We start from the raw sequence: 15879 nt of genomic DNA on the forward strand, positions 1-15879 counted from the left end.
CTGTCAGGCCGGTCAGTGGAGCGGCGAAGTGATGGCGGTCACTTCGGCTCTGCCGGGGGGCGCATGCCAGGATAAGGGTGTCAGGCCACCTTTGCATTAAATGCTCCTGCGATTTGGTCGGTCGGTGCGGCGATTTGGTCAGGGTTGCTTCTTAGCGAAGACAGGGCCTCGGGCAAGCCGGAAATATGTTCGCCGTCAGAGGGGGGCCTTGGGCGAGACGGAAATCCTCCGGGGTCGGCTGCCCTTGTCCGAGGCTAGGCTCGAGCGAGGCGTGATCGAGTCGCTTGAACGGACTGATCCCTGACTTAATCGCACCCATTAGACCTTAGCAGCTTTATGCTGATGGGGGTTACCAGCTGAGAATTAGGAGCCTTGAGGGTACCCCTAATTATGGTCCCCGACAGTAGCCCCCGAGCCTCGAAGGGAGTGTTAGCACTCGCTTGGAGGCTTTCGTCGCACTTTTTTGCAAGGGGACCAGCCTTTCTCGGTTGCATTTTGTTCCGGTGGGTGCGCGCGAGCGCACCCGCCGGGTGTAGCCCCCGAGGCCTTGGAGGAGTGGTTTTACTCCTTCGAGGTCTTAATGCCTCGCGTAATGCTTCAGGTAGTCTGGTTGTTCCCTCATGCGAGCTGGCCGTAGCCCGGGTGGACGGTCGGGTCCCAAGTTCTCGGGCTGGTATGTTGACGCTGTCAACGGTTCGGCCAGAGCCAGGTTTGCGAGAGCAGCCCCCGAGCCTCTGCACAGGGCGAGAGGGCGATCAGGGACAGACTCGGCTTTTTACATACGCCCCTGCGTCGCCTTTTCGCAAGGAGGAGGGGGGAAGCGCCATGTTGCCCTCGATGGGCGCCGAACATGGTGTCTCCGGTGAGCTGCAAGCGGGTAATCCGAGTGGACGTCCGTGCCCCGTTCGTTAGGGGTCGGCTAGGGGCCCAGAGGCACGCCCAAAAGTACCTGCGGGTGATCTGCCGGACCCGGTCCCCTGGCGACGGGGTCCGAGGGCTCGATGCCTCCCTCCGATGGGATTCCGTTACAAGATCGCTCCCGCTGGTCTCGGAAATGTCCTAGGGTACCTCGGGAGCGCAGCCCGAGCCTTGGTTATGTATCGAACGTACCCCTGGTCATCCCTCGCTCGGCGTCTGAGGCGGCTGTGAACCCTTCGGGGGCCAGCCTTCGAACCCCTGATCAGTAATGGGCGCGGAGCCCGAGTAGCCTGAGGCGGCCGTGGAACCCTTCGGGGGGCCGGCCTTCGAACCTCTGACCAGTAGTGGGTGTAGGGCCCACGCGATCTGAGGCGGCTGTCGAACCCTTCGGGGGGCCAGCCTTCGAACCTCTGATCAGTAGGGAGGCTCGGAGCCCGGTTCCTTCACGGGGAAGGATCCTTTTCGGGGTATCCCCCTTTCCCGGTCCCTGTTGCAAGAGAGAAAGAGAAAGAGGAAAAAAGGAAAAGGATACGAAATCGAACGACGCGGTGTACCTTTTTTGGTGTGGTTATTACGGCGAAGGCGAAGCGTCGCCCGCTTCTCCTGCCAGAGGCGGCGCCTGTCCTGCCGCGGAGTTAATGCGACGAGGCAAGTGGTTGGCGGGGCGGCCGTTGCGCGTGCGCGAGCCGTTCGAGGAACGGGTCACGGGCGCGTTGTCTTCACGCCGTGAGAGGGGGTTCTCTTGCTGCCCCCGGATGGGACGTGAGCTTGGCTGACGACGTGACCGCTGCTCCCGCCCGCCTGCCAGCGTCATTACTGCCGGCCCACTTTTGGCCGCATTGACCGCCGTGCCAGGCTGGCGCTGTCGGGTCGTGCGCTGGGTCGCCTCGAGTCGCGGTATTGATTCCACAATCGAGGAGGCGTGGTGGTGGCGCAAGTGGCGGTGCAGTTGCATGCATGAAGCAGTCGGCGCGCCGGTTGCGTGACGCGTGGGCCTGGGCCTCCATGCTGGGCATGTCGGGAGTCGGAGAAGCGCGTCCACTCGACGCGGTTGCATGCCGCCCGCATGGCTGTCCGCTCCTTTCGCCCGTTGGTCTGGGCAAAAGTGGAGGGTCACTTGTAACCGCTGGGCGGTCGTGTGTACCGCGCGCGGCGGTTTGGCTTCTTCTGCTCTGAGCCGGCTTGCATGACATGTGGGACCCGGCCCCCGCGCCGCAGGGGAGGGCCTTGGAGCGTGTTGGAGAAGACTCAGCCCGTGACGGTTGGGGGCGCAAGTAGGGAGAGTTGCCTTTAAAAGGAGGGTGACCCCCTTCGGAAGGCAACCATGTCTTCGCGCTCCCTTATGCATCGTGTCTTTCCACCTTCCAAGCCCCCGGATGGGGGATACCCGCCGTCTTTTCGCCTCTTCGTTGGAGGAACGCAACTCCATGGGAGTTGGTACCTTTCAGCCATCGTTCGGCTTCAAGGATTTTCATCTTGCAGCCCGGCTGCACCCCTCCGCCGGCGGTCACCCAAGATGGTGACCTCCAGCTTGATGGTGGGGGAAAGCGAGCCGGGCTGCGGCCTCTGCCCCTCCCTCAGCCTCAAGGATTTTCATCACCAGGGCTGGGGAGGGGAGTGTGCCGAGTTGGGGTCGGCCCCCGCGTGGGCGGCGGCCCGCTCCTTTACTCAGTGATCGGAGGGAAGGGCGGTCGTCGTCCGTGGCGCCGGCAGCTACACCGTGCCCGGCTCTCGGACGCGAGGGGCTTCGGAGCCGCTCGCGACGCCGGAGTCTGCCACGGCAGTTGGAAGAGGTTCTTCCGCCGGCGAGGTAGCCAGGGCCGGCCACGGACCGACCTCCAACTCTACGACCTTCTGCCCGTCCTTGCCTCACGAGTTTGGGCATGGGCGGGGGCCTCCTGGCAGCAGCATCCGCCCTGAGGTCAATGCTGCCGCTGTTCGGCCCCCCGGAGCAGAAGTCATCGTCGTCGCTGCTGCTGGAGAGGGTGACGGCGCGCCGTTCGTCGGTCTTCTATTGCTCCACAGGCCCTTCCCCATGGAGTGGGGTTGTTCGTACCTGCGGAGGGGGAACCAAAGTTCCGTTTGTAATGGCACTTCGAATGCCAGTGTTTTTGTTCATCGTGGCTGTCGAGGCCTGAACATGTATGTAATTTTGGCACGGAGCCGTGTTTTTTCCTCATTTTCGAGCACTAAGACTCGCCTGTTGATTATCTGAACCGCTTCACCAAGCATGAGTCGCCCCGTGTCAAGGTGACGAGTGAGGTATCCGTATCCCGGAGGCGTAGGAGTCCCTCGGCTCGGTCGGCCTTGTTGTCTGAGGCTCCTCTAGCTTAGTTAAAGGGACCCCTTGGCCGCTCTTCGACGAGCCGAGGCTAGGGGTAGCGATATCAGTATGAACAGAGGCGAAGTTGGCTCGAAAATGAAACCTGGTTGGCCGGAGCCTAGCCGGGTTGTCCGTTAGCGGGACCGACGCCGGAGTTGACCAGCCGAGGCCTCGGGTCAGGCTGGTGCCCTTGGAAGATGGTTGGCCGAGGCCCCAGGGGTAACCGGCCGAGCCGCCTGCTCGGGCCGGATTCCCGGAGAAGTCCCTGGCAGCGATTGCCCGGGCGTGGCGATGACGTCGTCCTTCAGAGTGGAGATCCTCGGACCGCGTCGCCGTCCGAGGCTAGGTCGGACCTCGCTGAAGGTGTTGTCGATGCCGAGGGTGCTACTGCCCCCTTCCAGCGTCAAGACCCGAGCCTGCAGGATCAGATTGTCTTGTAGCGTGTGCCTTCTGCGGCCGCCGAGGCCAGAACACACACCCTCGCTGCGTTGTAAAGTCGCATCTCTTTTCCTCTTGTTTCAAGTATCTGGACTTTTTTGTCGGCAGCAGGGATGTTTGTGCGAGTGAGAGTTGCTTCTCACGGAAGGTGATGAGTGAGGTATCCGTATCCCGGAGGCGTGGGAGTCCCTCGGCTCGGTCGGCCTTACCGCTTACGCGCACTTTCACCCGTCCATGAGGCTCTGTCACCGACTCAGTCGAGAAGGCTCGAAGGATCGCTTCGGCAGAAGAGCTTCCAAACGTGAAGACTTGTTCGGTCCGCGGAATCACTTATCCGAACAAGAGTCACTTATCGCAGAAGGTGATGAGTGAGGTATCCGTATCCCGGAGGCGTAGGAGTCCCTCGGCTCGGCCAGCCTTGGCTGCTTACGTGTACTCTGTCGTTTTCAGGATCCACTTTTCGAAGTAGTCAAAAAGCACGAAAGATATTCTGGCAGAAGAGATACTTTTTTTCGAGGAAAATTTCGACGCAGAGGGGGTTGCCCCCCTTTTAGCCCCCGAGGGAGGGTCGGGCTTTGCCGAGGCGAGGCCGACCCTTCCTTGATGACTAAACTTTGCGTGGGTGCGAGGTATATGAACGACTTGAAAATATTTTAAGGGTAGAAGCGACGTAGCTGTTGGATGTTCCAAGCATTGTCGTAGACCTCGCCTTGGCTGTTGGCCAGCTTGTACGTTTCGGGCTTCAGAACCTTGGCGATGACGAACGGTCCCTCCCAGGGGGGCGTGAGCTTGTGCCTCCCTCGGGGGTCTTGTCGCAGCCGAAGCACCAGGTCGCCTACCTGGAGGTCTCGGGACCGGACCCCTCGGGCGTGGTAGCGTCGCAGGGACTGCTGGTACCGCGCCGAGTGTAGTAAGGCCTTGTCCCGAGCCTCTTCCAGCTGGTCCAGCGAGTCTTCTCGGCCGGCTTGGTTGCTTTGATCGCTGTAGGCCCTCGTCCTCGGGGAGCCGTATTCCAGGTCTGTGGGCAAGACGGCCTCGGCCCCGTAGACTAGGAAGAACGGCGTGAAACCCGTGGCTCGGCTCGGTGTGGTCCTCAGGCTCCAGACCACCGAGGGGAGTTCCTTCATCCATCGCTTGCCGAACTTGTTGAGGTCGTTGTAAATCCGAGGCTTGAGCCCTTGTAGAATCATGCCGTTGGCACGCTCTACTTGCCCATTTGACATGGGATGAGCCACGGCGGCCCAGTCCACCCGGATGTGGTGATCCTCGCAGAAGTCCAGGAACTTTCTGCCGGTGAACTGGGTGCCGTTGTCGGTGATGATGGAGTTCGGGACCCCGAAGCGATGGATGATGTTGGTGAAGAACGCCACCGCCTGCTCGGACCTGATGCTGTTCAGAGGTCGGACCTCGATCCACTTGGAGAATTTGTCGATGGCGACCAGCAGGTGCGTGTAGCCCCCGGGCGCCTTCTGCAAGGGGTCGATGAGGTCCAGACCCCACACAGCAAAGGGCCAGGTGAAGGGTATCGTCTGCAGAGCCTGAGCGGGCAGGTGGGTCTGCTTCGCATAGAATTGACATCCTTCGCAGGTGCGGACGATTCTAGCGGCGTCGGCCACCGCCGTCGGCCAGTAGAATCCTTGTCGGAAAGCATTCCCGACAAGGGCTCGAGGTGCTGCGTGATGGCCGCAAGCCCCCGAGTGTATCTCCCGTAGGAGTCCCTGACCTTCGGCGACGGAGATGCATCGCTGGAGGATGCCTGAGGGGCTGCGGTGGTAGAGCTCCTTCTCATCGCCCAGCAAGACGAACGACTTGGCACGCCGTGCCACCTGGCGAGCCTCGGCCCGGTCGAGGGGTAGCTCTCCTTGTTGGAGATATTGCAGGTACGGGGTCTGCCAGTTTCGATCAGGCGTGGCCCCGCTTTGCTCCCCCTCGATGCGCAGCGCCTCACCCTCGGAGGCCGAGGGTACCTCGGGCTGAACTGAAGACGCCTCGGGCCAAGCTAAGGGTGCCTCGGGCTGTGCCGAGGGTACCTCGGGCTGGACCGAGGGTACCTCGGACTGGGTTGAGGGCGCCTCAGGCTCGGGCGGGTTGTCGATCTTGACGGAGGGTTGATGCAGATCCCGGGAGAAGACGTCCGGGGGAACCGTTGTTCGCCCCGAGGCTGTTTTAGCCAGCTCGTCCGCAGTCTCGTTGTAGCGCCGAGCGATGTGGTTAAGCTCGAGCCCGTAGAACTTGTCTTCCAGGCGCCGAACCTCATCGCAGTAAGCCTCCATCTTTGGGTCGCGGCAGTGGGAGTTCTTCATGACTTGGTCGATGACGAGCTGCGAGTCACCGCGGGCGTCGAGGCGCCGGACCCCCAGCTCGATCGCGATCCGCAACCCATTGACCAGAGCCTCATACTCAGCCACATTGTTGGACGCCGGGAAATGGAGGCGTAGCACATAGCGTAGGTGTTTCCCGAGGGGCGAGATGAAGAGTAGGCCCGCGCCGGCTCTCGTCTTCATCAGCGACCCGTCGAAAAACATGGTCTAGAGCTCCGGTTGGATCGAAGCCGTCGGTAGCTGGGTATCGACCCATTCGGCTACGAAGTCCGCCAAGACCTGAGACTTGATGGCCTTCCGAGGGGCGAACGAGATTGTCTCGCCCATGATTTCCACCGCCCACTTTGCAATCCTGCCCGAGGCCTCTCGGCACTGGATGATCTCCCCCAGGGGGAAGGATGACACCACAGTTACCGGATGAGACTCGAAGTAGTGTCACAACTTCCGCCGCGTCAGGATCACCGCATACAGCAGCTTCTGAACTTGTGGGTAGCGGATCTTGGTTTCGGACAGTACCTCGCTGACGAAGTAAACTGGCCTCTGAACGGGCAATGCATGCCCCTCTTCTTGCCTCTCGACTACAATCGCGGCGCTGACCACCTGAGTGGTCGCGGCGACGTAGACCAAGAGGGCTTCTCCGGCAGCTGGAGGCACCAAGATAGGCGCCTTTGTGAGGAGCGCCTTCAAGTTCCCGAGAGCTTCCTCGGCCTCAGGGGTCCAAGTGAAGCACTCGGCCTTCCTTAAGAGGCGGTACAGAGGCAGACCTCTTTCGCCGAGGCGTGAGATGAAGCGGCTCAGAGCCGCGAGGCATCCCATGACCCTCTGTACACCTTTTAAGTCCTTGATGGGCCCCATGCTGGTGATGGCTGCAATCTTCTCCGGGTTGGCTTCGATGCCCCGCTCGGAGACGATGAACCCCAAGAGCATGCCTCGGGGCACCCCAAAGACACACTTCTCGGGATTGAGCTTGACCCCTTTCGCCTTGAGACACCGGAATGTCACTTCAAGGTCGGAAAGGAGGTCGGAAGCTTTCCTCGTCTTGACTACGATGTCATCGACGTAGGCCTCGACCGTGCGGCCAATGTGTTCGCCGAACACATGGTTCATGCACCGCTGGTACGTCGCACCCGCATTCCTCAAGCCGAACGGCATGGTGACATAGCAGTACATGCCGAAGGGCGTGATGAAAGAGGTCGCGAGCTGGTCGGACTCTTTCATCCTGATTTGATGATACCCTGAGTAGGCATCGAGGAAAGACAGGGTCTCGCACCCAGCAGTGGAATCCACGATCTGATCGATGCGAGGCAGAGGGTAGGGAACTTTCGGACATGCTTTGTTGAGACCAGTGTAGTCTACACACATCCGCCATTTCCCCCCTTTCTTTCTCACAAGCACAGGGTTGGCAAGCCAGTCGGGATGGAATACCTCTTTGATGAACCCTGCTGCCATTAGCTTGTGGATTTCCTCGCCTATCGCTCTGCGCTTCTCCTCGTCGAATCGGCGCAGAGGCTGCTTGACGGGTCGGGCTCCAGCTCGAATGTCCAGCGAGTGCTCGGCGACATCCCTCGGTATGCCGGGCATGTCCGAGGGACCCCACCCGAAGACGTCGGTGTTTGCGCGGAGAAAGTCGACGAGCACTGCTTCCTATTTGGGATCGAGCCTGGAGCCGATCCGGATCTGCTTGGAGGTGTCGCCACTGAGGTCGAGGGGGACGGCCTTAACCGTCTCCGCTGGCTCGAAGTTGCCGGCGTGACGCTTCACGTCTGGCACCTCTTTGGAGAGGCTTTCCAGGTCGGCGATGAGGGCCTCGGCGTACTCAACGCACTCCACGTCGCATTCGAACGCGTGCTTGTACGTGGGGCCGACGGTGATGACCCCGTTGGGGCCCGGCATCTTGAGCTTCAGGTAGGTGTAGTTGGGGACGGCCATGAACTTCGCGTAGCATGGCCTTCCCAGTACCGCGTGGTAGGTTCCTCGAAACCCGACCACCTTGAACGTCAGAGTCTCCCTTCGGAAGTTGGAGGGCGTTCCGAAGCAGACAGGAAGGTCGAGTCGTCCGAGGGGCCGGACGCGCTTCCCGGGAATAATCCCATGGAAGGGCGCAGCGCCTGCCCGGACGGAGGACAGATCGACACGCAGGAGCCCGAGGGTCTCGGCGTAGATGATGTTGAGGCAGCTGCCTCCGTCCATAAGGACCTTGGTGAGCCTGACGTCGCCGATGACGGGGTTGACGACGAGCGGGTATTTCCCCGGGCTCGGCACGTGGTCGGGGTGGTCGGCTTGGTCGAAGGTGATGGGCTTGTCGGACCAGTCTAGGTAGACTGGCGCCACCACCTTCACCGAGCAGACCTCCCGGCGCTCTCGCTTGCGATGCCGAGCCGAGGGATTCGCCGCATGCCCACCGTAGATCATGAAGCAGTCGCGGACCTCGGGGAACTCTCCCGCTTGGTGATCTTCCTTCTTGTCGTCATCGCGGGCCCTGCCACCCTCCGTGGGTGGCCCGGCCCTATGGAAGTGGCGCCGAAGCATGACACACTCCTCAAGGGTGTGTTTGACGGGCCCCTGATGATAGGGGCAAGGCTCCTTGAGCATCTTGTCGAAGAGGTTGGCACCTCCGGGGGGCTTCCGAGGGTTCTTGTACTCGGCGGCGGCGACAAGGTCCGCGTCGGCGGCATCGCGTTTCGCTTGCGACTTCTTCCTGCCTTTCTTCTTGGCACCGCGCTGAGTAGACGCCTCGGGAGCATCTTCCGATGGGCGGCCCTGGGGCTGCTTGTCCTTTCGGAAGATTGCCTCGACCGCCTCCTGGCCAGAGGCGAACTTGGTGGCGATGTCCATCAGCTCGCTCGCCCTAGTGGGGGTCTTGCGACCCAACTTGCTCACCAGGTCGCGGCAGGTGGTGCCGGCGAGGAACGCGCCGATGACATCCGAGTCGGTGATGTTGGGCAGCTCGGTGCGCAGCTTCGAGAATCGCCGGATGTAGTCCCGGAGGGACTCTCCCGGCTGCTGCCGGCAGCTTCGGAGGTCCCAGGAATTCCTAGGGCGCACGTACGTGCCCTAGAAATTGCCGGCGAAAGCTTGGACTAGGTCGTCCCAGTTGGAGATCTGCCCCGGAGGCAGGTGCTCCAACCAGGCGCGAGCGGTGTCGGAGAGGAACAGGGGGAGGTTGCGGATGACGAGGTTGTCGTCGTCCGTTCCACCCAGTTGGCAGGCCAGACGGTAGTCCGCAAGCCACAGTTCCGGTCTCGTCTCCCCCGAGTACTTTGCGATAGTAGTCGGGGGTCGGAACCGGGTCGGGAACGGTGCCCGTCGGATGGCCCGGCTGAAGGCCTACGGACCAGGTGGCTCGGGCGAGGGACTCCGATCCTCCCCGCTGTCGTAGCGTCCCCCACGCCTGGGGTGGTAGCCTCGGTGCACCCTCTCGTCGAGGTGGGCCCGACGGTCGCGACGATGGTGCTCGTTGCCGAGGCGGCCCGGGGCCGCAGGCGCGGTGTTGCGCGTGCGCTCGGTGTAGACCGAGGCTTCCCGCATGAATCGGGAAGTCGCGACATGGGTTTCCGAGGGGTATCCCTGCCTTCGGGAGGCAGAGCTCTCGGCCCGTCGGACCGCGGTGCCTTCCAGGAGATTCTTGAGCTCCCCCTGGATTCGCCGACCCTCGGTGGTGGATGGCTCCGGCATCGCGCGGAGGAGCATCGCTGCTGCAGCCAGGTTCTGGCCGACCCCACTTGACGCGGGTGGTGGCCTGACCCTGACGTCGTCGGCGACGCGGTGCTGGAGACCCTGGGGCAGATGACGTATTTCTCTGGCCGGGGGTTGGTTCGCCCATGCCTGCCCAACGTCCCGGCGGATCGGCTCAAGCGCTCCTGCTCCCTCGTCGAGCCTGGCCTGCACCCCACGGATTTGCTCGAGCTGTGGGCCGTGACCCCCCGCCGGAACGGGGACCACAGCTAGCTCCCGTGGGATGTCAACGCGGGGCACCGACCTAGGGGGATCACCGTCCTCCGGCATGCCGAGAAGATTGCCTTCGGAGGGACCCCCTAGATCGACGTGGAAACATTCGCGGCTTGGGCCGCAGTCCTCGTCGTTGAGGCTGCGGCTACCGTCGGAACAGCCGGAGAGGCAGTAGTCACATGCGGTCATAAAGTCCCGCATGGCACTGGGGTCGCCAAGTCCAGAGAAATCCCAACAGATGCTGGGCTCATCGTCTTCCTCGGACCCAGAGGGCCCGTAGGTCGAGACGTCCGTCAGCCGGTCCCAAGGAGACCGCATGCGAAACCCCAGAGGGTTTGGACTCGCCCCTACGAGAGCGTCCGCCAAAGCGAGATCACTAGGCGGGTTGAGGCTGAATCCAAATGACGTAGGATGGGAATCGGTCGGTACCTTTTGGTCGACGAGCGGCGATGAAGTCACGTCGGGGACTGACTGCGCCGTCGTCTCAGGTACGAGGGTGACGTCCAGCAAGCTCTCCGCGAGCGCGCTGGCGTCGTCCGCTTGCTCGGGATTGGCATGTCGTGGGGAGACGGTGCTCGTCTTCGTCTCAAACGTGAGGTCGATGTCCGGTGCGCCCCTCGTTGGGGTACCGGCGCTGTCGACTCGCTCGACAGCCGACGAGGCGCTGCCTCCTGCTTGGCCTTGGTTGCCCCGCCTCCTCCTCCATCGACGGGGGAGAGGACGGGGTGAGCTCGAATGTTGTTCTCCCACCACGCGGGGAAGACGTCGTTGATTCCGCCGCCGGCGGGCGGGCTGTCGGCCGCCATTGTCGTTGTCGCACGGCGGTGGCGGGAGTATCATGTCGTAGCTGCCGTCGAAGGGCATGAACTCCAGACTCCCGAAACGGAGCACCGTCCCGGGCTAGAGAGGTTGCTGGAGACTGCCCATCTGGAGCTTGACGGGAAGCTGTTCGTCAACACGCAGCAGGCCCCTACCTGGCGCGCCAACTGTCGGCGTTTCGAGACCGGGGGGTCCCTCGGGCCGACGAGTGAGTGTCGCCGCGTGCCCCAGCCCAGATGGGTTGGCCGCGCGGGGACGAGGACGAGACAGGCGCTCTCTTGGGGCCGCTCGCTTCCCTCTCCCGCGTGGACGCTTGCAACCCCCTACTGCAAGCGCACCCGACCTGGGCGCGGGACGAACACGAAGGCCGCGGGATTCCCACCTCTCTCACGCCGGTCTCCGGCCGCCTCGCTTCTCCCCCCTTCACGCTCGCCCTCGCGCTCGACCCATATGGGCTGGGGCACGCGGTGACACTCACTCGTCGGCCCGAGGGACCCCCCGGTCTCGAAACGCTGACACTACCTCTTTTAACAAGAATAAAGCATTTGCTACCAAAGACTCTAAAATATGAAACATTGGGCTTTTTACCGGTGAGGAGTTCATATGATGTCTTCTTGAGGATTCGGTGGAGGTAGAGCCGGTTGATGGAGTAGCAGGCGGTGTTAATTGCCTCGGCCCAAAATCGGTCCGGAGTCTTGTGCTCATCAAGCATGGTCCTTGCCATATCCAGTAGAGTTCTATTCTTCCTCTCCACTACACCATTTTGTTGAGGTGTGTAGGGAGAAGAGAACTCATGCTTGATGCCCTCATCCTCAAGAAAGCCTTCAATTTGAGAGTTCTTGAACTCCATCCCGTTGTCGCTTCTTATTTTATTGATCCTTAATCCGAACTCATTTTGAGCCCGTCTCAAGAATCCTTTTAAAGTCTCTTGGGTTTGTGATTTTTCCTGCAAAAAGAACACCCAAGTGAAGCGAGAATAGTCATCCACAATTACAAGACAATACTTACTCCTACCGATGCTTATGTAAGCGATCGGGCCGAATAAATCCATGTGGAGTAGCTCAAGCGGCCTGTCGGTCGTCATGATGTTCTTGTGTGGATGGTGGGCACCAACTTGCTTTCCTGCTTGACATGCGCTACAGACCCTATCTTTCTCAAAATGAACATTGGTTAGTCCCAAAATGTGTTCTCCCTTTAGAAGCTTGTGAAGATTCTTCATCCCAACATGGGCTAGTCGGTGATGCCAAATCCAACCCATATTAGTCTTAGCAATTAAGCAAGTATCGAGTTCAGCTCTATTAAAATCAACTAAGTATAGCTGACCCTCTAATACTCCCTTAAATGCTACTGAATCATCACTTCTTCTAAAGACAGTAACACCTATATCCGTGAAAAGACAGTTGTAACCCATTTTGCATAATTGAGATACAGAAAGCAAATTATAATCTAAAGAATCTACAAGAAAAACATTAGAAATGGAATGGTCAGGTGATATAGCAATTTTACCAAGTCCCTTGACCAAACCTTGATTTCCATCCCGGAATGTGATAGCTCTTTGGGGATCTTCGTTTTTCTCGTAGGAGGAGAACATCCTTTTCTCCCCTGTTATATGGTTTGTGCATCCGCTGTCTATTATCCAACTTGAGCCCCCGGATGCATAAACCTGCAAAACAAGTTTAGGCCTTGTTCTTAGGTACCCAAACGGTCTTGGATCCTTTCACATTAGAAACAAGCACCTTGGGTACCCAAACATAAGTTTTGGAGCCCTTGTGTTTGCCCCCAACATATTTGGCAACTACTTTACCTGATTTGTTAGTGAGCACATAAGAAGCATCAAAAGTCTTAAATGAAACATTAGGCTCATTTGATGCAATAGGATATTTCTTTTTAGGTATTTTAACATGAGTAGAATGCCTAGAGCTAGATGCCTCATTCTTATACATAAATGCATGGTGAGAAACAGAATGAGACTTTTTTGCATGAATTCTCCTAATCTTATGCTCAGGATAACCAGCAGGATATAAAATGTAACCCTCGTTATCCTGAGCCATGGGAGCCTTGCTCTTAATAAAATTAGACAATCTTTTAGGGGCATCAAGTTTGACATTGCTTCCCTGTTGGAAACCAATGCCATCCTTGATGCCAGGGTGTCTCCCATTATAGAGCATGCTTCTAACAAATTTAATTTTTTCATTCTCTATCTCATGCTCATTAATTTTAGCAGTTAGTTGAGCTATGTGATCATTTTGTTCTTTAATTAAAGCTAGATGATCATGAATAGCATCAACATCAATGTATCTACATCTAGTACAAATGGTGACATGATTAACACTAGATGTAGAGGGTTTGCAAGCATTTAATTCATCAATCTTAGCATGTAAAATAGCATTCTCATCTCTAAGATTGGAAATAGAAGCATTGCAAACTTTTAAATCTTTAGCCTTTGAAATTAAACTAGCATTTTCAATTTTAAGGCTAGAAATTGATTCATTCAATTTATCAATCTTAGCAATCAAACTAGCATTATCACTTTTAAGATTGACAATTGAATCATGACAAACATTTGATTTTTCAACCATAGCAAGTAAATTACTGTTCTCATTTCTAAGGTTGAAAATGGTGTCAAGGCAAATGCTAAGCTCCTTAGTCAAATTTTCATTTTTCTCTATCTCCTGAGCATAAGCATTCTTTACCTTAACATGCCTTTTGTTTTCCTTAATAAGGAATTCCTCTTGGCTATCCAAGAGTTCATCCTTCTCATGAATAGCACCTATCAATTCATTTAGTTTTTCCTTTTGTTGCATGTTAAGGTTGGCAAAAAGACTAAGCAAATCATCCTCATCTTCACTAGAGCTACCCTCATCACTAGATGTTGTATATTTAGTGGAGGCTCTAGATTTTACCTTCTTCTTTTTGCCGTCCTTTGCCATGAGGCACTTGTGGCCGACGTTGGGGAAGAGGAGACCCTTGTTAACGGCGATGTTGGCAGCATCCTCGTCAGAGGATGAGTCGGTGGAGCTCTCGTCGGAGTCCCATTCCGACACACGCGGGCATCGCCGCCCTTCTTCTTGTAATATCTCTTCTTCTCCTTCTTCTTCCCCCTCTTGTCGTTGTCCCTGTGACTATCACTAGACATATGGCATTTAGCGATAAAATGATCGGACTTACCACATTTGTAGCACACTTTCTTGGAGCGGGGTTTGTAATCCTTCCCCCCCTTTGTTTGAGGATTTGGCAGAAGCTCTTGATGATGAGCGCCATTTCCTCGTTGTCGAGCTTGGAGGCGTCGATGGGGAGCCTACTTGATGTAGACTCTTCTTTCTTTTCCTCCATTGCTTTAAATGTGACGGGTTGCGCCTCGGGTGTGGAGGTGCCGCCTTGCTCGATGATTTGTTTGGAGCCTTTGATCATCAACTCAAAGCTCACAAACTTTCCTATCATTTCCTCAGGAGACTTAGCTTATATCTAGGATCACCACGTATTAATTGAACTTGAGTAGGATTATGAAAAACAAGTGATCTTAGAATAACCTTGACCATTTCATGGTCATCCCATTTGGTGCTCCTGAGGTTGCTCACTTGATTGACCAAGGTCTTGAGCCGGTTGTACATTGCTTGTGGCTCCTCTCCTTGGTTGAGGACGAATCGACCGAGCTCCCCCTCGATCGTCTCCCGCTTGGTGATCTTGGTCACCTCATCCCCTTCGTGCGCGGTCTTTAGCACGTCCCAAATCTCCTTGGCACTCTTCAACCCTTGCACCTTATTATACTCCTCTCGACATAGAGAGGCGAGGAGTATAGTAGTGGCTTGAGAGTTAAAGTGCCAGATTTGGGCGACCTCGTCTGAGTCGTAGCCTTCATCCCCCACGAATGGTACCTGCGCTCCAAACTCAATAATGTCCCAAATGCTAGCGTGGAGTGAGGTAAGATGATGCCTCATTTTATCACTCCACATACAATAATCTTCACCGTAAAAAACCGGTGGTTTGCCTAATGGGATGGAAAGTAAAGGAGTGCGTTTAGAAATGCGGGGATAGCATAAGGGGATCTTACTAAACTTCTTGCGCTCATGGCGCTTAGAAGTGATGGACGGTGCGTCGGAGCCGGAGGTGGATGGCGACGAAGAATTGGTCTCGTAGTAGACCACTTTCTTCATTTTCTTCTTCTTGTCGCCACTCCGATGCGACTTGATGCGGGGAGGTGAGTCCTCCCTTCCTTTGGCGCCGGACTCCCTTGATGGAGCCTTCCCGCGGCTTGTGTCTGTTTCCATCTCCCTCTCGGTGGATCCTCCCGACATCACTTCGAGTGGTTAGACCCTAATGAAGTACCGGGCTCCGATACCAATTGAAAGTCGCCTAGAGGGGGGGTGAATAGGCAGAATCTGAAATTTACAAACTTAAACACACACTACACGCCGGGGTTAGTGTTAGAAATAAATTCGAGTCCGAAAGAGAGGGCAAAAACAAATCAAAAGCAAATGAAGCAAATGACACAATGATTTGTTTTACCGAGGTTCGGTTCTTGAGAACCTAGTCCCCCTTGAGGTGGTCACAAAGACCGGGTCTCTTTCAACCCTTTCCCTCTCTCAAACGGTCACCTAGACCGAGTGAGCTTTCTCCTTAATCAAACGGTCACTTAGACTCCACAAGGACCACCACACAATTGGTGTCTCTTGCTTTGATTACAAGTGCTTGAAGAACAAGAATGAGGAAGAAGAAAGTGATCGAAGAACAAGAGCTCAAAGAACACGAGCAAAACTCTCTCTCTCTAGTCACTAGGTGTTTGGAGTGTGTTTGGGACTTGGATAGGCTTTGATTCTCTTGAATTGTGTCTTGTATTGATTGCACTAGATCTTGTATTGAATGAGATGTCTGAAAAACTTGGATACTTGGAGTGGTGGTGGATGGGGGGTATTTATAGCCCTAACCACAAATTCAACCGTTGGGGAGGCTGTCTGTCGATGGGCGCACCGGACACTATCCGGTGTGCCAGCCACGTCACCCAACCGTTAGGGTTTTGACGGTTTTGACCGTTGGAGCGCTGACTTCATGTCGCACCGGACAGTCCGGTGCTACACCGGACAGGTGTTGTTTACTATCCAGTGCGCCTCTGAC

This window comes from Zea mays, chromosome 4 (genome assembly GCF_902167145.1).
Source record: "Zea mays cultivar B73 chromosome 4, Zm-B73-REFERENCE-NAM-5.0, whole genome shotgun sequence".
Taxonomy (NCBI): Eukaryota; Viridiplantae; Streptophyta; class Magnoliopsida; order Poales; family Poaceae; genus Zea; species Zea mays.